The sequence below is a fragment of the Melitaea cinxia genome, chromosome 17 (genome assembly GCF_905220565.1).
Source record: "Melitaea cinxia chromosome 17, ilMelCinx1.1, whole genome shotgun sequence".
NCBI classification, from domain to species: Eukaryota; Metazoa; Arthropoda; class Insecta; order Lepidoptera; family Nymphalidae; genus Melitaea; species Melitaea cinxia.
Window position 1 is genome coordinate 15,351,647 of NC_059410.1, and position 22,510 is coordinate 15,374,156.

The window sequence follows — 22,510 nt, forward strand, 5'->3', positions numbered from 1 at the left end:
ATTCTACGTGATTGAATCTCTAATTTAAAAATAAATGATTAACTTGAGACTAAAATAATCAAAAATAATAAGATGTCACAGCAGAGTGAAGGTCAATAATATTTTCAATTCGACTAACAAAAATTATTTACGTTTTATATGTGCTTGTAATATCAATTTACCTTGGTTTATGGTAAATCAACAAACAACTGTTAAACCTATTCAATAATATAACGAATACTGAGTAATAGTACTTTATTTATTATATAACTTGATAAAAATAGATGAAGATGGTTTCCTTTTTCTCAAATTCTAAATTTTGTTTTTAATTAGTACTATTGACGAAATCAACGAAAATCAGCCCTAAATGAGTTTTCTTTTTCTTTTAATCTTCAATTATTTTTATTTTTGGTCATTAATTATTGTGAATACGTTGTGATATTTTGAAAATATTACGATTGTGAATTTAATGTTTTTATTATTACTTTATTGACTATTGTATGAAATTTATAATAATTGTGTATATCTATTGACATATGGAGGGGTTCTCTTAATTTTGTAATGTATTATAGTTTATTCTGAGATTTAAGATATTTGTTCTTGTTGTTTATTGTTTTTGTTACTAATCAAATAACTACAGTTGTTCATTTATTCTGTGTTCTCTATTTATTATAATTATTATTACAATTTTTTTTAATCATTGTCTTAAAGACCTAAGAAATTGTTAAATTATTAAATTAGCCCAACTGTAAATTCTTTTTCATCTAGAATAATTTTATTGTACTAATATAATTAACAAATGCGACGTTTTGATACTTTGCTAACATTATTGTACAATCATAATCAAATGTTACTAATTGTAAAAATATGTAATACTATTTGATTGATTATTCGAGCGTCATTATTGTAAATGCTGTGCCCATCTGTAATTGCGGGTACACGAACATTTTAACCAAGTGTACGTACGCTAGATAGTTTGCTGTGTACCTTCCGTTGATGAACCTTGAATAAATAAACAAATAGTGATATAGTGAGTATACAATTCCTTAAAATAAACAACACATGCAAACAAGAGATGATTAATTTGGAAGTATAACAATTTGGACAATAATACAAATCAATGTATGTATAGGCTTTTTTTATCGTAACGTACTTATAAATACAGAATACGTTGTCACGTGGAAATGCACGTTTTTCAAAGACGTATGTAAAACCGAACTCATTTAACATTAACGCTATAAATATTTGGCGTTTTTTAGTAAAATAACGAGTTAAAATAACTATCGTTGGGGTGTAGTGTCTATTTGTATATTCCTTTGTTTAGAAGTCTCCCAGCCATAGATGAGAGTAAAATTCATTTTATATTCAAATATTGTTGAAATTATTTTAAAACATGATAATTGATAACATATTGAATATTTTTGTTAATAATTAACAAAAAACAAAAAACACTACTATAAAAGATCAAACAACAAAATTAAAAAAAAAATCAAGAACTAGAAAATATATATAAATTAAACAAGATTTTAGATTAAGATGGTTACTTCTATTTCGAAAATTATTCGAAAACGGGATATTTACCATGTTTATTAATTTCGTTTTGCGGAGCTCGATATTTCGACATCGACTTCGAATGTCTTGATCACAAGACTGGAGTTTGCGGATAGATGTTGACGGCGTTAGCTGTGTCCATACCGGACTACCTCCTGTTGACAATCCTCCAGGTGGCAATGGTAAGGGTGAAAAGAACAATAGTAGGGGTACCAGTGTGTGTGTGTGTGTGTGTGTGTGTGTGTGTGTGTGTGTGTGTGTGTGTGTGTGTGTGTGTGTGTGTGTGTGTGGGCACATATCTTTATTTTTACAAGATGTTTATGTCATTCTTTAACAACTAAAAAAATGTTTTAGATCCTCGAGAAAGATAATTGTATTGTTTCGTTTTCGCCTTTTTTAATTTATTGTAGACTGTACACTGTATTTGTGCTAGTGGGTCTCTATCCTTCCATCTTTATTGCTTATATCTTGTGGTGGAGTTATACGAGATACCAAGTGAGTTGAATATTCTATTTATCCCACAAGCTATATATTCCTACACTGGTGACCCCGATCGAATACTTATAAGAGTCAATATGATCATGCACAGAATGAGTGACAGTAACGATTCAGCGGAAACCACGGTGTCGAGGTCCGGCAATCGTGACGTTCGACTTAAGCGTGAAAAGCGCGTTTCAGTACCACCGTACGACATTTGCCGCGTTGGCGTACGGGTTCCACCATTTTGGCCAAAGGAACCAGAAATATGGTTTTCGCAGGTCGAAGGACAATTCGCCATATCTGGAATTACGTCAGACGCCACCAAATTTAATTATGTAATCGGACACCTGGACCCGCAGTATGCAAAGGAGGTGAAAGACGTTATTATAGCTCCTCCAGTGGACAACAAGTACGAGAAGCTAAAGTTCGAGCTGGTAAAGCGTCTGACCGCGTCGAAAGAGAAAATGGTACAACAGTTACCCTGCACGAAGAGCTGGATGACCGGAAGCCTTCCGAATTCCTGAGACACTTACAAAGTTTGGCTGGCTCAGAGGTCCCAGGTGATTTTGTTCGGATGACATGGAGCAGCCGTCTCCCCAGCAACATCCAGGCGCTGATTGCATCTCAACCTAGTACTGCCTTGGAAGCGTTGGCAGATCTAGCCGATAGAGCGCAGGACATCGTGTCACCTGAGGGTCAGGTAGCGTCTACATCCTCACCAACTGTCCCATGCAGCTCACTAGAGACTATGTCGCTAGAGGTAGCTGAATTGAAGGAAGCCGTAAAAAAAGCCGTAAAATAAAAACTAATGTGTTAATTTTTTCTCAGAGTTCTATCAACACATTCTTTAACCGGGAAACGGTCGCCGGCTTTTCCGGACAGGCCGGCTAAGATGTGTCTAGATCAACAGTAAGTTGCTGATATTATACGAGCAGTAAGAGAGAGGTTCTTTGTTAAAGAAACTGTTATTAGGTAAGTAGCTTACAGAAGGTAAATATTTTGCTCAAAATTCGGAGCAGCCCGAGTGGAGAAGTACCTCAACCTTACAGAAGGTCATAGAGGAATAACACCGGTCTCGAGTAGTGTTGTGTTCATGTGGTGAGTGAGGGAGCCAGAGCTCCTGGGGAGGGACGGGAATAGGGTCGGCAAGGTGCTTGCGAGGCTCTTGGTGATACAGGAGTCTATAGGCTATGGAACAGCTTATCATCAGGCGGGCCGTACGCTTGTTGCATGCGCGTTACAAAAAAGGAATATAATACAATCGTAAATATCTTATTTAAAAAAATTCAATTTCTTACGTTACGTACGAGTACATGTGTTGTTAAGATCGTTAGTGTTAAATAATTTTTATTCATCCACTTAATAAAAAAAAAAAAAACGTTTTTACACTTTTTACACCGCATTAAAATCCGAAAAAGGTTTTTCATTATAATGAGAAAAATTCGCATAAACATCAGAAACAGTTTAACGATTTCAATTTTGACTAAAAGTGAAAAAGATGAAACTTTATCCATAATTACCTTTATGCAAAAATTACAAAGTGGTCAAGTTCGTAGTATACATAGGTTTAAATTGGGTCCAGTTTCAATTAAATACATTCAGCAATTTCGAGATGATGTAAGTATTTACACAAATATAAACAAAAAAATAATTTGAATAACAATTTTGGACACAGACAGAATATTGTGGAATACAGACTGAATAATTATCTACAATATCTTCAATACACAAATATGGCACTATGGTATTTATATCGTTTTACAAAAAGTACCTGGTTGACCGAGCTTAACTCGGTATTTTTAGTAAATCGTGTGTTTTGGAAATCATATTTAAATACGAATTACATATTTATAAAATATGCCTATTTTTTTTATCGAAAATAATAAAAAATATAAATAAATATAAAAACTCAATAATTGTGTTTGCAAACGAAAAAAAAACCGACTTTAATTACATCGAAGAGTAACACACCGTAGATCGACAAAAAAATAGTCAAATAACTACGCGTTATCGAAGATTACTCAAAAAGTAGTTATCAGATCTCAATAAAATTTATATGTGACCACATGACAAACATCAACTTTCGATTAAATTAAAAATTATCAAAATTGGTACAACTAGTAAAAAGTTACTGCGGATTTTCGAGAGTTTCCCTCGATTTCTCTGGGATCCCATCATCAGATCCTGGTTTCCTTATCACGGTAGCAAACTAGGCATACTCCTTTTCCAACAAAAGAAGAATTATCAAAATCGGTACATCCAGTAGAAAGTTATGCGGTATAATACAACGTAGGTCGACGAAAAAAGCGTCAAGTAAAAACGCATTATTAGATATAACTCGAAAAAGTTTTTAGATCTCAAATAAATTTAAATGGGACTAATTGACACGCACCACCTTTCGATTAAAAAAATTGTCGAAATCGGTCCACCCGGTCCAAAAGTTCTGATGTAACATACATAATAAAAAAAATACAATCGAATTGAGAACCTCCTCCATTTTTGGAAGTCGGTTAAAATTAAAAAAAAAAAAAAAAAAAAAAAAAATACTGATAAAATATGAATAATATTTTTCGATTTTACTGACATAATAATGAAAAATAAGAACTGGCTATTTAAATTAAAAATAATGACTGCAATTAGAAAAAAAAAAGAAAAAATAACATTATTTTCGGTAGATAGCGATCGGCCCATTTCCCACCTGAGCTATTACAACTTTATACACAATTGCGAAATTTACCTTCGTATTCTAACGATATTGTAGCCATTTTTTCACTGTCTAAAAACTGGGATAAAACGACACTTTCTAAAAATGAATCCAAGCTCCAGATTCCAGATTTATTTATCTCCCCTGAAATCCCCTGCCGGATTCCCCGGATCCCCTTGGACCATCACGTTACCGAACTTGAGGTAGAACTTAGTCACATTAAGTGGAGCATACTGGGTTGTCTGAATTCCGAAGAGAGGGTAAGGACACGATGATCCTGGACTCCGGGCACTTGTTCTACTTCCGTGAAGGTGATGGGCTTTCCCAAGGTGGTGTCGGTTTTCTGGTCCACAAGACTCTCACTAGCAACGTTGTGGAAGTCAGCAGTGTGTCGTCCCGGGTAGCGTACCCTGTACTTAAACTCACTGACTATGACAGGTACTCCCTGAAAGTGATACAGGTATATGCGCCGACCTCGGCACACTCTGACGATGAAGTCGAAGCCTTGTATGAAGACATTACAAGAGCCATAGATGGCACTACTTCGACCGCAGGGGGCAGATACTTGTCAACTTTCTCGAATCGGAGGGGCTCTTCTTGATGAACTCATTTTTTGAGAAGAAGCCCCAAAGGAGGTGGACATGGCAAAGCCCCGATATTGTGACGAAGAACGAGATAGATTTCATCGTAGCAGATAAAAGGCGTATATTTAGAGATGTCTCAGCGGTCAACAGGTTTAACACTGGCAGCGACCACCGGCTAATACGGGGCTCTCTGAATATATGCCTCCGAAAAGAGCGGGCTCGCTTGATGAAATCTATCCTCCGACCAACGCTGCGCCAACTATGTGGCTCCGAGCAGTTCCAATTGGAACTCCAAAACCGATTCGATTCGCAGGAAACTACTGGCGACGTGGACGAGATAACCGACAACGTGGTGAAGACGGTGTGTACACTGGGTCGCAGGCATTTTCCACCAACAAAGGCAACGAAGCAGACCAAATTTTCTCCCGAAGCCTTGGATCTGATGTGGCAGAGGCGCGTGTTGCCGGCTGCTTCGCCAGAACAGAGGGCTCTTTCCAAGAGGATACGAAAACTTGTACGCTGAGACCTCCACTGCTCAAATGGAGGCGTGGTCCAGGAGTGTGGTGGTGCTGTTCTTTAAGAGAGGCGATAAGTCTCTGTTGAAGAATTACAGACCGATCTCACTTCTGAGCCACGTCTATAAGCTGTTTTCGAGGGTTGTTACGAATCGTCTCGTCAGAAGACTCGATGAATTCCAACCACCAGAGCAGGCTGGGTTACGAAATGGCTACAGCACCATAGACCACATCCATACTGTTCGGCAGATTATTCAAAAGACAGAAGAATATAATCAACCGCTGTGTATGGCATTTGTGGACTACGAGAAAGCCTTCGACTCTGTCGAGACCTGGGCTGACCTGGACTCTCTGCAGAGATGTCATATCGACTGGCGATATATCGAGGTACTGAAGTCTATGTACGACGCGGCGACGATGACCGTTCATGTCCAGGACCAGAAAACAGGACCTATTTCCCTCTGGCGTTTGGTAAGACAGGGAGATGTAATATCACCGAAACTGTTTACCACTGCGCCGGAGGATGTCTTTAAGACCTTAGATTGGGGAGAACGAGGCATTAACGTCAACGGTGAATTCATCTCTCACCTTCGTTTCGCCGACGATATTGTCATCTTTGCGGAGACGTTGGATGAGTTAGGCCACATGCTGGCCGACCTAAACGAGTCCTCCCAGCGTATTGGTACTGTCTCTGTATGAACTTGGACAAAACGAAAGTTATGTTTAACAACCAAGTCATACCGTGACTGGTATCGGTCGATGGTACCCTTCTCGAAGTTGTTCAGGATTATATTTACCTAGGCTATACTATCCAACTAGGCCGCAACAACTTCGAGAAGGAGGCCGACAGGAGGATTCGGTTGGGCTGGGCGGCGTGTGGCAGGCTTCGTCGAGTCTTCACTTCGAAGATTCCGCAATGGTTGAAGACAAAAGTGTTCGAGCAATGCGTCCTGCCTATGTTAACATACGGAGCTGAGACATGGACACTGACGAAGGGACTGGTCCACAAGCTTAAAGTCGCTCGACGTACAATGGAATGGGCAATGCTTGGGGTCTCTCTCAAAGATAGGATTAGAAATGAGACTATCCGCGAGAGAACGAAAGTAACCGAAATAGCCCACCGAATTATCAAGTTGAAGTGGCAGTGGGCTGGTCATCTGTGTCGCAGGACCGATGGCCGTTGGAGCAGATGGGTCGTGGAGTGGAGACCGCATCTCGGCAAACGCAGTGTGGGACGTCCTCTGGCCCGTTAGACCGACGATCTACGTAAGATTGCCGGTGTAGGCTGGATGAGGATTGCGGAAAACCAGGATGTCTGGTGCGAACTTGGAGAGGCCTATGTTCAGCAGTGGACTACCATAGGCTTTCAGTGAGAGTGAGAAATCCCCTGCATACTAAATTTCATGAAAATCGTTGGAGCCGCCTCCGAGATTATATATATGTATACAAGAACTGCTTATTTAGTAGTATTAGATACGAGTAGATACACGTTAATAAAAAAGTTGAGTCTACAACAACGCCATTTAGATATTATTGTTGCAGGAAGAACTTCATTGAACGTGATTTTACGATAACACATAGTTAATGTGATTATCGTAAGCTAAACCATAATAATAAATAACTGCAATATAAAAAATATGAAATTTAGAAACGCCTAGTAAGCAAAAAAGCGTCAAATTGGTCATATAGTTAGTAGTTAAGTAGGTTAGGTAGGTTAGGAAGGTAGGTAGGTTAAGTAGGTTAATATATTATCACCGCCGTCTATGTGACACAGAAGAAACTATTTTAAATGCACAGAGCAAAAGTTAATAGTATAATATACTACATTAGTTACTTGTAATATTTAGACTTTCGTTTTTCTTAAAATACGTAGTCTGAAAACATTTATTATTTGGTGTCGTCCATATTATGATTAATACGTGAGGCTCTTAGAGGGGGAGGGGGTCAAAATACCTCGAAATATCACACGGAGGAGGAGGACACTGTAAGGAGGTATCACGTGTATTTATTTTTCGTTGAACGCGCGCTTTTTATCCAAACAAACAAGCAACAAGTGTGGTTCAACCTTCACTTCTTTCTTAATATTTTAATTACGATACTTATTTTTTTTTTTTATACAACTAGGTCGGAAAATAAGCGTATGGCTCACCTGATGGTAAGCGATTACCGTAGCTTATAGACGCCTGCAACACCAGAAGCATCGCAAGCGCGTTGCCGGCCCAATCCCCAATCCCCCAGGAGGTCTGGTCACCTTACTCACCCACAATAACAGAACACTGCTTGCAAAATAGTATTCAGTAAGTACAGAGGTACCCGGACGGGTTGCTCTATATTTTGAGCAGGAAATTTCCTGCTTTGTCCTACCTCATTGCGGACAACCGCGATATTCAGCTTGTTAATGAAACATATGTCCAGGAGTGGACTGCGGTAGGTTGAAGAGAAGGAAATGTAATAAAAGAAATGATAATTTTTACGATTATTATTTAATAAACTATTAAAATTATTGATGATTAAGGAAGATACAATGCCCTCTAAGAATAATTATTATAATGTGAATTAGATCAATGAATGTCCAACAAGGACGATAAATTGATAAAATTTAATTATCACTATACATTTACAATAACATCAGTTAAAAAATATTTAAGTGTATTTATATAAGATGAAATGGTTTTAACATATGCAAATACTTGTCACTTAATAATATTATTAATTTCAATTTACTTTATTTTGAAAAGACCCCTTTTTATCCCCAAGAAATACACTAAAATCGGACTGATGACTAATGCATATTACAAAAACAGTATGATACCACAATAAATGCCAATTATAGTGTTGAAACATTTAACACCTAATCAGAAAATTGTATCGTAAAAAACTTAAATTAAAGTACAATTTCAATAAAAAGCAAATTAAGCTATTATTAACTTAACACTAAAAAAGTAAAAAACCCAACCTAACCTAACCTAAAGAATAACACTAAAAAGGTAAAAACCTAAGAAATCATACGAACCCAAAATTTTTTGCAATACACCGACTTCTATTGATTTTTGTCCTGTTTCATTTTCAGCGTCTTCATCATCTTAAGCTCGTCCGCGCATTTTACTGTTATTATTTTCCTGTAACAATATTATATTTATTAAATTAAAGTATAAGATATACTCGTATATTTCCTGGCTCCTATTATTGTATAATAAACGATTACTCAAAAGGAATGGTGCTGATAGCCGAAATACAGGCTAAGCCTATTTCGGTTTTAGATGCTAATTTCATTACTTCTGATATTGTTGTCACAGTATCATTGCAATATAGTTCTGAGTTTGTGAAATAAGGATATTTGGTTAATTTTTACCTGTATGAAACTTAAATGTTCACGTTAACGTCTACTCGATATATGTTTTTCTTGTAATCAATGAATTAATATTTGAAAAAGCAGTTAGAAAATGATTTTGAAATTGAGTGGATGAAGAAAAAGTCTTTAACTAACGATTTTAACAAGATATGTACGTTTTTATTATTTTCCTTTTTTCTAACGCGCATGCAACAAGCGTACGGCCCGCCTAATGAGAAGCTGTTACATAGCCTATAGACTCCTGTATCACCAAGAGCCTCGCAAGCACCTTGCCAATCCTATTCCCGTCCCTCCCCAGGAGCTCTGGCTCCCTTACTCACCACGTGAACACAACACTACTCGAGACCGGTGTTATTCCTCTATGACCTTCTGTAAGGTTGCTCGTACTTCTCCACTCAAGTGCTCCAAATTTTGACCAAAATATTTCCTCCTGTAAGTTACTTACCTAATAGCATTTTCCTTTACCTCAAACCTCTCTCTAACTGCTCTAATAATATCATCAACTTTCTCTTGATCGAGGCACATCTTAGCCGGCCTGTCCGGAAAAGCCGGTGACCGTTTCCCGGTTAAAGAGTGTGTTGATAGAACTCTGAAAAAAAATTAACACATAAGTTTTTAATGTGTTAATTAAAAAAAACAAAAGACATAAAAAACACACTTTTCCTCTCTATAATATTAGTATAGATAGATAATAAAAGTGTATTTGGCTGAAAACAATGCAATTATAATATTTACGCTCTAGAGAAGACAGCTCGTAACAAAGTCCTGGTGGCGGTATTACAGGACTTCCAGTTGACCATATTGTATTTATCTCTGGGGACTAAAGTACGTCCAGATCCAATCGGGACCTGAAAAATAATTATCTTTAATTAGGCCTCTTTCTCAATGTAGGGGAACGGTGGGAGCTTAATCCACCATGGTGCTCACTGCCGGTAGGCAGATATATACCTTTATAAGAGCAACGATCGCTATCAGGTGTATATGATAACAACCGGAAACGACAGCTTAACTTGCTGCCCAAAGCACAGTGGGTAGATCTACAAGGACAGACGCCTAGACCGGAAACAAATATTTTACTAATACAAATCTGCTCCGTTCGGGAACTGTACCTGCGACCGCCAGTGTTTTGGTTAGCGGTTACATGGCACACGTACCACTACACCTGAGCGGTCGTCTGCAAGTACATACAAACTACTCACAAGGTCGTGCTCTCTTTCCTCCTCTTGCACTACTGGCGCAGAGACTGGGGGTGGGATCCTTTCATTTGTTTGTGACGTATTATCATTTGTTTGATTGTCTTTGTCACTTGATTCGTCTGAAACTTCTGTTGCGTTTGAGGAGTCAAGTGCCATCTTATTGCTTGGACCAACGGGCGTGGCAACTGGGAGTGGGATCCTTTCATTCGATTGTGACGTATTATCATTTATTTGATTTTCTTTGTCACTTGATTCGTCTGAATGATCTATTTCATGTAAATTTTGAAGCAAATTAAATATCTTATTGATATTCATCCTAATTATTTGTTTTGCAAAACAAAGCTTCTTCTTTCTTAAGACTATTTCCCTGAGGAATTCACTTGAAACTGTGAACAAAATAATTTCAAGCATTTGTTATTATTTTTATTTTATATTACAATTTAATGTTTTTTACATATACAAATATTCGAAAACATTAAAAAACTGAAAACATTCAAAATAATAAAATAGATACTGTTTACAAAAATATGTAAGTAAAATTTACTATCTGAGTTATAACAATGAACCTTTAGGGACTATTGTTGTGTCGGAATGAAAGTCTTGATCAGAAGGTGTCGATCGAATATATTTACATAAAAAATGGTAATATTTATATAAAATAATTTACAATAAAAAGTAAGTATCACAATAGTTGATTAGTTTTTATGACCAATCACGGATAAGCCTTGCGTCTCTTTCTCGCGCGTGGCTCTCTTTTTCCGCGCGTGCCGCTGTCGATTACTCATGCGCTTCGTCGCGAGTCGGAGGCACGGTAGCGCGGAGCGATAGCTATAAATAGAACACGTTCCCACGGATCGCTCTTTTCGGCGGCGATCGGCGCGGCGAACGGATCTCTGACGTATACTTCACTCGGCGGCGGCGTGATTGTACTTCGTGAAGATCATCATGAAGAATACGTGCGAGTTAGCTTGAAGACTTCTGTGAAGATCTGTGCATGTGATTGCTAGTGCATCCGCTTGCATGGTGTGCTGTGCTGCTTTCAAACAGTTCTTTTCAGAGCTAACAATCTCGTTTCACGAACATTAAAACAGTTCTTTTCAGAGCTAACAATCTTGTTTCACGAACATTAAAACAGCTCTTTTCAGAGCTATGTGCTTTCTGTTTCACGTACACGTCAATGTATCTTGGTAAGGTAATGGTTGAGGTTATGAACGGTAAAGGTATCGGTAAGGTTAAATGGTAAAGGTATCGGTATGGTTAAATGGTAAAGGTATCAGGTAAGTTATCTTGAAGCCTCATTGAATTACTATTACTACTTATGTAATAATAGTTCGATGTGGTAGGTAGCCACAGTGCTCCCCCTCAAGTGAAACGTACTGGAAGCTTGACGGAGCGGCCGGCTCGCGTTGTGACTTTATTATTATTCGCGGTCGGTTGTGACGTCACGCTGCCGTGCGGCTTGTCGGAAGTATTCTGTGGCGAGGTACTATTCTGTAGTGACGTATCGTTAGGTATGTTTTCTTGTAATAAGTAAGCGGGCTTGAGACGATCTATTGAGATGTTAGTTTCGCGATTTTGTAGTTGTATCGTATATACTTTCTCTGTTCTTTTTATTACACGATACGGTCCTTCGTAGGGTGGTTGTAAAGGTTTTTTAATTGCGTCGACTCTAACGAATACGTGGCTGCAGTTGCGTAGGTCTTTATGTATAAAAATAGATTGCTTGCTATTATGATGCGTCGTCGCTGCTTGCGGTCTATTTTGTTCTATTGCCGTTCTTATCTTGTTTACGTAAGTATAGTCGTCCGTAGTTGTAGGTATCGATGTAGTGAAAAAATCACCCGGTAGACGTAGGTTATAGCCGTATGTAAGTTCGGCTGGGCTAACTTCGGCGTCTGTGCGTAGGGTGGCTCGTAATCCTAGTAATACAGTAGGTAGCTCGTCGATCCATGACCTTGTACTTGAGAGTTTCGTGCGTAGCGCGGCTTTTAATGTGCGATGCCAGCGTTCGACTATACCGTTGCTATGCGGATGATACGGAGTTGTACGATTTTTTGTTATTCCCATAATTTTCATTAGGTTATTAAATAGTTGACTTTCGAATTGACGGCCTTGATCGCTAGTTAGTGTTGACGGACATCCGAATCTTACTATCCAGTGTTTGTAGATAGCTTCGGCGACGGTCTCAGCTGTTATATCGTCGGTAGGTATCGCTTCGGGCCATTTGGTTTCTCTGTCGATCATTGTTATGAGATAGCGGTAACCTTGCGTTGTAGTAGGTAAAGGTCCTACGATATCGACGTGAATATGTTGAAAACGTTCTGTAGGCGGGAATTTTGATGTAGCACTGTGTGTATGTCGTTGAATCTTATTTTTTTGACAATCGATGCAGCTTCTAGTCCATATTGATATGTCGCTATTCATTGACGGCCAAAAATATTTTTGTGATATCATCTTTCGTGTCGTACGCGTTCCAGGGTGGCTTATGTTATGTACGCTTCTAAATACATGTTGTCGATGTTGTTCGGGTATATATGGTCGTATATGCGATGATGAAGTTTCACAGTATAGTTCGATATCGGTGTTCGGGATAGTTATTTTCTTTAAATTAATATTGTCTTGCAGTAATAATTGTTTAATAGTAGGATCTTGTTGCTGTGAGGTTGCTATTTCTTCGTAATTGATTGCAGAAGGACATGTAATTGTTTCTATGCGACTTAGAGCGTCGGCAACGATGTTTTGTTTGCCGCTTACATGTCTTATGTCGGTTGTAAATTCGCTAATAAATAATAACTGTCTCGTGCGTCTCGGTGTTTCTGTAGTCGAATTAACCTTATGCATTGCGAATGTGAGTGGCTTGTGTTGACTCTTCGGTCCATTGTATGACAGTCTTGTCTCGCTTCTTAACCTTGTGTAGGTATGCATTGAGTGGCGCTTGAATAGATGCGGCGTTAGGTATGTGGTCGCGATAAAAATTTAACATACCGAGGAAACGACGTAACTCTTCGATGTTCGTAGGTTTCGGATACTTCATGATAATGTCGATCTTCTGTGCTGGAGGTTTGATACCGTCTTTTGAAACGTGGTATCCTAAGAATTGAACTTCTGTTTGACCGAAGTTACATTTCGATGGATTTATTGTGATGCCGTGTTCTTCAAGTCGTTGTAGCACGGTTCTGAGGTGTTCTCGGTGAAGATCTTCGTTTTCAGATGCAAGAAGTACGTCGTCGATGAAAGGAAATACGTAAGGCAGTCCGCTTAGTACTTGATGTATGAATCGCTGGAATGTCTGCCCTGCGTTTTTTAAACCTGGACACATTCTCGGGAATTCGAATAGTCCCATTGGCGTTATTATAGCAGTCTTTTCAATATCCTCTTCGCGAACGCAGAGTTGTTGGTATGCTCTGTTAAGGTCTATTGTTGAAAATATTGTTTTCCCAGCGAGTTGGTATGTGAAGTCCTTGACGCGTGGTACGGGATATCGATCGGCCTTGGTGATAGCGTTTAGACGGCGATAGTCACCACAGACGCGTATGTCTCCGTTCTTCTTAGGTACGACGTGAAGGGGTGACGCCCATGGACTCTTGCTGGGGCGACATAGACCTTGTTCCATCATGTTTTGAAATTCTTTCCTGACTTGTTCGTAGCGATGCGGTGGTATTGGACGTGCACGACAATGTACGGGTGGTCCTTCGGTTTCGATGTAGTGCTGGACGTTGATCTTGCTGTCGTTTATGTTCATTGCAGTCAGTCTTGTTATGCCGGGGAATTCTGAGAGGATATCGTGGTAAATATTATTGCTGTCTATGCTTCGTACTGTAAGTATAGTTGTAGCTCGAACGGGTGCTTTGACTGTTAAGTTAGTAACGTTATCGATAAGTTTCTTGTTTTTTAGATCGACGATGAGTTGATGATGCTTTAGAAAATCGGCTCCTAGTATCGGCTTTGACACGTCAGCGACTATGAACTTCCACTTGTATGGACGGCGAAGGCTGAGGTCTAGTTCGAGTGTTTTTTCACCGTACGTCGATATAGTGGTGTTGTTAGCGGCGTAGAGTTTGAATGGCAGCGGTGTAGTGAAATGAGTTTTTTTCCTAGGTAGAACGGATATGTTAGCTCCCGTGTCTACCAAGAAAGATATTCCTGTTTTCTTGTCTGTGACAAATAGGCGGTAGGAGTATTCTTGAGCGCCGGATTCCGCCTCTGCCAGCGTTCTCTCTAGTTTTCCGATTGCTTTCCTTTAGACGCGAAGGAACACGGTAACCTGCAGTTTCTTGCCTGGGCACCGTAACGTTGGTGGTAATAGCACACTGACGATGGTGAATTGTCTCTCGATCGAGATTTATATCGAGGGTTGTAGGAGCGGCTTCGAGAACGGTTTCTTCTGAAATTATGTTGCGGTTGTCTTGATTTTAATTCTGCGATTTCTATGGAGAGTTTTCTTATTTCGTTTATTAAGAAGTTTGTATCAGTATTCTGAGATGCGGACGTATGAGGTGGTAGTGTTGTGCTGACAGCGGCGACTTCGCGGTGTTGTTCTAGCATCTTGTCAGCGAGGAGTGCGAGTTCTTCCAACGCAGTCTTCGTGCTGAAGGAATCGCTCACGGCTAGAACTGAGCGGATGTGTGGTGGTAGGTGGTTGGTCCACAGGATGCGTAGCGTTGCATCAGGGATTCTATCGCGGGCGAGATCGCGCATTCGTCGTAGTAGGTGTGATGGTTTCTGATCCCCTAGTTCCATTTCTGACAAGAGCTTTTGAAATTGCCGGTTGTCTGACTCTTCGTATGCAGTGATGAGACGTTCTTTAATAGCTTGGTATGGCTTGGATTCGGGTGGATTGTAGAGAAGGTCCGATATTTGTTCGATATCTTGCTTCTCTAGTCGAGCGATTACCATTTGCGCTAGTTGTTGTTCGCTTTTCTTCTGGTCGTGAACGGCGGCTTCGAAACTGTAGAACCATAATCGAACACGGTCGCGCCAGAAAGGTGGAATTCGCAGCGAAAGCGAAATGTTCGCGATTTCTGACGGCTGGTCGACGGTGGCGGCTGCGGCGGGCAGGGATTCGGTGGTTCTTGATTGATCCATTTTTCACGAGCAGGGATTCTTCTTCTTTACTAGCAGGGATTCTTCGTGTTCTTCATCGGGTCACCACTTTAGGGACTATTGTTGTGTCGGAATGAAAGTCTTGATCAGAAGGTGTCGATCGAATATATTTGCATAAAAAATGGTAATATTTATATAAAATAATTTACAATAAAAAGTAAGTATCACAATAGTTGATTAGTTTTTATGACCAATCACGGATAAGCCTTGCGTCTCTTTCTCGCGCGTGGCTCTCTTTTTCCGCGCGTGCCGCTGTCGATTACTCATGCGCTTCGTCGCGAGTCGGAGGCACGGTAGCGCGGAGCGATAGCTATAAATAGAACACGTTCCCGCGGATCGCTCTTTTCGGCGGCGATCGGCGCGGCGAACGGATCTCTGACGTATACTTCACTCGGCGGCGGCGTGATTGTACTTCGTGAAGATCATCATGAAGAATACGTGCGAGTTAGCTTGAAGACTTCTGTGAAGATCTGTGCATGTGATTGCTAGTGCATCCGCTTGCATGGTGTGCTGTGCTGCTTTCAAACAGTTCTTTTCAGAGCTAACAATCTCGTTTCACGAACATTAAAACAGTTCTTTTCAGAGCTAACAATCTTGTTTCACGAACATTAAAACAGCTCTTTTCAGAGCTATGTGCTTTCTGTTTCACGTACACGTCAATGTATCTTGGTAAGGTAATGGTTGAGGTTATGAACGGTAAAGGTATCGGTAAGGTTAAATGGTAAAGGTATCGGTATGGTTAAATGGTAAAGGTATCAGGTAAGTTATCTTGAAGCCTCATTGAATTACTATTACTACTTATGTAATAATAGTTCGATGTGGTAGGTAGCCACAAACCTAAAACTAAAAATCCTATATATATATATCATATATATATATATATATATATATATATATATATATATATATATATATATATATATCTATAATATACTAGCTGACCCGGCGAACTTCGTATCGCCTAACACAAACTTTATCGTATGGTATTAAAGTTCAAATTGACTTTTAAGTATTATCACAAATCTTTTGTATGGGAGTATAGAAAAGTGTTGTTTTTAGACTTTTTCAGGAAATTTAAAAATTTTTTTTTTAGAATTCTTCTCTCTGTAAGAACCATCCTCGTACTTCAAGGAATATTTTAAAAAAAGAATTAGCGAAATCGGTCCAACCGTTCTCGAGTTTTGCGCTTAGCAACACATTCAGCGACTCATTTTTTAACCGACTTCAAAAAAAGGAGGAGGTTACTCAATTCGATCGTATATATATCGCCTCTTTGCTTCAATAACGTGATAAGTCGGAAAATTCAATTTTTTTTTTATTTGATATTTGAAACCGCCGTGACCGATTTTATTTTTCCAAAAAATGTGGTATCTTTTGGGTGTGTAATGGCGAATTTATGAGAGAAAGAGACAGTGTGACTGTGTCAGATCGCGATATCACGTTGTCTTTTTCTATGCAAAGATTTGTTTCTACAACGAAACAAAACAGTTGTCACTGCGCACGTGTAGTGGAAGGTGCTTTCAAATTTCAGCGAAAACGTGACATTACGACGATATCACTGTTTGGTTGCAAAGGTATGTTTTAATTCAATAATATTATTTTTTATTTTAATGTGATATTGTGGGTTAACACAGTGTTGTTGAAAAAAATGTGTGATGTGTTAATTGTTATAAATTCACATGTTACACTGTTGCTGAAAGAATGAGAATTTTGCTTTGTGTTATCTTATGATATAACATTGTAGATGATGAAACTTTTTCTAACACAAAAATAAAATTATAGTTATCTGTTGATGTTCCGCTATGGAACAAAAAAATAATAATTTGACCAGTAATATTCATAAATATTACTTTGTTAATGCTAAAACAAAGTAACTAAATCTACTTATTTTTCCAGATGGAATCGCGATGTAAAAGACTTGTTAATCTTGCATTGACAACAGAACAATCAAATATTTCTGTTGCAGGGATAAGTGCAGGTATCTATTTGTGAATTGGACCATTATAAAACTATTTAGTAGGAAAACTCCTCCGCCACCGCATGGCTGAGTTAAATACCTATCTACTTCTACTTTTTTTAACGCGTGGTAGGTACTCGTACAATTAACTACTCCCGCGCGCGTTGTAATGTAGGCACTAAGTTTAGATTACATTTTTTCTGTCGTATTAAAATTAAATATTTAAACGTTTTTTTTAGATAAGGACACAACGTTAAGCTTAGGGGATGCAAGGTCAAATACAGAGGAATCAAAGTTAAATGTAGATGATGCAGCAAAAAAAAAAAAGCTGACTTATCAGTATCCAATCGCCATCGTTGTGATTCTACGAGCAGCAGTGGTAGTTCTTCGAGTGACTCATCATCATCATCGAGTAGTTCAACAAATACATTTTTTATGAAACTAAATTTCATCGGTGTTTTCAATTTTTATAGTAATTTGCCGAATTATATTTACATTCAAACCGTAATTCATTTTGTATACAGATAGTGACGATTCAGTTAAAGACCCAAACTACGAAGATGTGGAGCCTCGACGTCTCAATCAAAGTTCTTCAGATTCTGATGAAGAAGTTGGTAATGTTAACAAAAGACACCACGATGGTGTTTTACTAGAAATTGTTATTCGTGCACCTACAGAAGAGCACGAACTGATTCTTAACAGGCTTGTACAAAAAGCCGATGCAGTCACGATTGTAAATGAACCGTCACCTGTTGAAAATATTAGCCCTACTGAACAAAACTCACAAAATCCAAAGTAGTTAACGAAATCGGTACTTGCGTTTACAAATACCTCGTCAAAATTTCAGAATCAGTCGAAAATCTAGATGTTGTATTCTATTCGGATAATTGTGGGGGTCAACAAAAAAATAAATTTATGATCTGCATGTACTTATACGCAGTAAAGACAATACCTAATCTTAATTCAGTCAGTCATAAATATTTAATAAAAGGACATACCCAGAATGAGGGCGATTCCGCCCATTCCCAGATTGAGAGAGAAATTAAGCGGCAATTACGATCTGGACCCATGTATACACCAGATGCATTTATTGGTGCCATAAAGGCTGCTCGGAAGAAAAGTGAGCCCATCCATGTGAATGAAATGTGCTTCACAGATTTCTATGATTGGAAAAGCTTAACTAATCAAATGAACTTTTCGTTGCTAAAAGACGAAAATAATGATTCAGTCAAACTATCAGGGTTAAAGGTGATTCGAGTTCAAAAAAGCGATCCTGAAGCTATACTTTTTAAAGATTCATATGCTGATAAACAATTTAAAAAAGCTATTGTTATAAAAAAGAAAAGGAACTTCACTTCAAATTTGGAATTAAAAAATGTATACAACCAAAAACCTGGGATATCTGATAAAAAAAAGCAGACCTAATGGATTTGGTTGAGGAAAATCTTATCCCCAGATACTATAGGCCATTTTATGAATGTCTGTAACTTTTTGTATATATATATAACTAGGTTAACAAACAAGCGTATGGCTTGTCTGATGGCAAGCGATTACCGTAGCCTATAGACGCCTGCAACACCAGAAGTATTGCAAGCGCGTTGCCGACCCTATCCCAAATTCCTCCCAAGAGCTCTGGTCACCTTACTCATCACCAGGAATACAAGACTGCTTAAAAACAGTATTATTTAACTGTGATTCTATAAGGTCGAGGTAGGTACTACTCCAGTCGAGCTGCTCCATATTTTGAGCAGGAAATATCCTGCTGTGCCCTACCCCAACTTAATTTTTGAGAATAGCGGTTTTTTTTTTAAATATAGGCTGATTTTATTAATTACGCCAAATCGAAAGTAAGACTATTGTACATAATTTAAGATAAATTGATCATTGTAAGAGACTGATTTAATGTAAAGTTGTGATTTTATGTTGGTTAAGTTAGCTGTACTGAGTTAATACTCCAAGTGCCATATTATTATTAAATTAATAGTTTATTTATTTTTGTTTGAAAATTTTATATTCTTGTTTTGTCTAAAACAATTTAGATATAAATGATTAATTCTTCTAATTGTATTTTTTATAGGTGTATTTTGCAATCGCAGTGTTTCCAATAAATATTGGTACTGAAATCTAAAAGTTTTTATTTCAACAATGTTTTTTTCATTATATAACTCAGTTTAATAACCGAAGTAATATCATCAAAATCGTGACATTTTGGTTTGTAACACTTATCTTACTGTATATTTGCAAGAACAATGTGACATGTTTTCCCCTTTTTCTCAAATAAAGCCAATTTCTTACTAAACTTCTAAATTATCAGTATTTTGATAATTTTTCACATAGTATATTTGTTATAATTTACAATACATTGTAGATTTACAGTAAAAAACTATTTTGTTTCGACGCAATTATTTTTTGAAAGTTGAAAAACGCTCTCCTCTAAAATTTCATTTTTCAAGATAACACGTTATTGAAGCAAAGAGGCGATATATATATTTTTTTTTTTATGTATGTTCGGAGATAACTTCTTCGTTTATGAACCGATTTTGATAATTCTTTTTTTGTTGGAAAGGAGATATTCATAGTTTGGTACCATGATAAGGAAACCAGGATCTGATGATGGGATCCCAGAGAAATCGAGGAAAACTTTCAAAAATCGTAAGGGTGACTAGTAAATTTAATCATGTTTTCATTAAGTACTATAAAGCACTACTATTTAATAAAGGTCTGGAGTCGATCTGATGATGGAGAAGAAAGATAGTCGAGGGAACTCTTCAACGATTACCTGCTTTTTGAACCTTAATTCGTTTCTATTGATGAGAACTTTGCACCTGTATGAGTTATAAGTGCCATTACAGTCTGATGATGGAGACAAAAGATAGTCGAGGGAACTCTTTACCGATTTATAGCAATTACCAGCTGTTTGAACTTAATTCGTTTTTATTGATGAGAACTTTGCATATGTATGAGTTATAAGTGCCATTTTAGTCTGGTGATGGAGAGGAAAGATAGTCGAGGGAACTCTTCAACGACTTATAGCAATTACCTGGTGTTTGAACTTAATTCGTTTCTATTGATAAGAACTTTGCACCTATATGAGTTACAAGTGCCATTAAAGTCTGATGATGGAGACGAAAGATAGTCGAGGGAACTTTTCAACGATTTATAGCAATACCTGCTGTGTGATCATCTGTGTCGCAGGACCAGGTTTGATGATGGAGCCCATAAACACTCGAAGGAATTTCTCAACAATTTACAGCAGTTACCTTTAGCTGTTTGACGACCGCTTTGATATAATGGTGCATTTGCCGTGTCGGCGACGCCTAAACACCGACGGTCGCGGGTTCTATTCCCGCTCGGAGTGGATATTTATGTTTATACAAATATTTATTTTCGGTCTAGTTGTTAATCCTTGTGGTTCTCCCAACCTAGCCTCAGAGAACAAGCTAGGTTGTCAGTCCCGGTTGTTATTATGTACACCTGATAGCGAACTTTACTCATAGTATGTCGACGCGTTAGCGCAGCGGTCACAGCACCGGCTGTTGCGCTGGCATTAGTGGGTTCAATCTCCGCTCACGACAGACATTTGTATTGGCCATATAGATGTTTGTCATTGTCTGGGTGTTTGTGCTTGTGTATTGTGTATGTTTCCGGACCCTCGACACAAGAGAAAAAGCATCCTTGCTAGGTCTACCCATCACTAAAAATTGTAAAATAAAATAATTTTTAACAAAAAAAAAAACGGGGGATGGTAGGTTTACTCACTTATTCACGAAATCTCCGGAACTATAACAGCCACAAACTTGAAATTTGGCAGGTAGGTGCCTTATAGGGCATAGACATCCGCTAAGAACTGATTTTACGAAACTCGACCCCTAAGGGGTTAACGGGGGTTGGAAGTTGGTATAAAAGTCCTATGTTTTTGAAGTAAGAGACTTGAAATTTAAAATATAAGCTCTTTAGATGATGAGAAGGTGTCCAAAGAATGTACCTTTAGCAATCAACTCCTTTTTGGGGTTAAAACGAGGGATGGTAGGTTGACTCCCTCATCACGAAATCTCCGAAACTATAACAGCTACAAACTTGAAGTTTGGCAGGTAGGTTCCTTATAGGACGTAGACATCCGCTAAAAACTGATTTTACGAAAATCGACCCCTTAGGGGATAAAAACGGGGTCGGAAGTTTGTATGAAAGTCTTATGTTTTTGAAGTAAGAGACTTGAAATTGAAAATATATGCTCTATAGATGGATGGTAAGGAGGTGTCCAAATAATGCATCGTAATCTATATATATATATATAAGAGAAAGGTCACTAACTCACTCATCACGAGAACTCAAAAACTGCTGGATGGTCTATCCATCCAGGTTGGACAAAGATAAAATTTGGCTGGGAGGTAGATTATAGTTAGCAGACGTCCGCTAAGAACGGATTTTACGATATTCCATCGCTAAGGGGGTTTAATTGGGGTTGATAGTTTGTATGAAACATATACAGCCTGAAAATAAAACAAAAAATGTGGTGTATAGAGAGGTTTTATAAAAATAACTATTAAATTATACTAAATTTTGCCTTTTAAAACGTTACTTAGTTTGATTAGCATTTCAAGTGACTGAAATAACAAAAAAAATTTGCATTAAAGCAAGTAATGCATATCTTCATAACCACGCGGACGTAGTCGCGGGCAACAGTTAGTGTAATAAAACAAAGTCCCCAAAATTGTATGTGATCGAATCGCTCAAAATCTAATGAACGAATTTTCATGCGGTTTCACCATTGGAGAGAGGGCTCCACCATTGGCAAGAGGAAGGTTTACGGAACGGCTAAGCCGATTTTGATGAGTTTCACTGGAAGTTTGCCGGGAAAACATTGCGACACACTAATTTCAACGCGGGCGAAGCCGCGGGCACAGCTAGTTTTGATATAATAGCAATAATCGCAGTGTAAACACGACAAGGAATTACAGAAGTGTGTGTGTGTGTGTGTGTGTGGGATGTGTAGAGATTGTTAAGTACATATTATAAGCTTTTGTAGTTCTGAAATCGCTGACGCCGTAACGCTGTTTGGTTAATTAAACCTACTGCTACAAATAACTTA

The 22,510-nt window shown here is 38.2% G+C and overlaps 1 pseudogene; it reads left to right on the plus strand.

Annotated features, from left to right (window-relative positions):
- Positions 1–2,584: 2,584 nt before the first annotated feature.
- Positions 2,585–7,186, plus strand: LOC123661443 (annotated as a pseudogene).
- Positions 7,187–22,510: the final 15,324 nt, after the last annotated feature.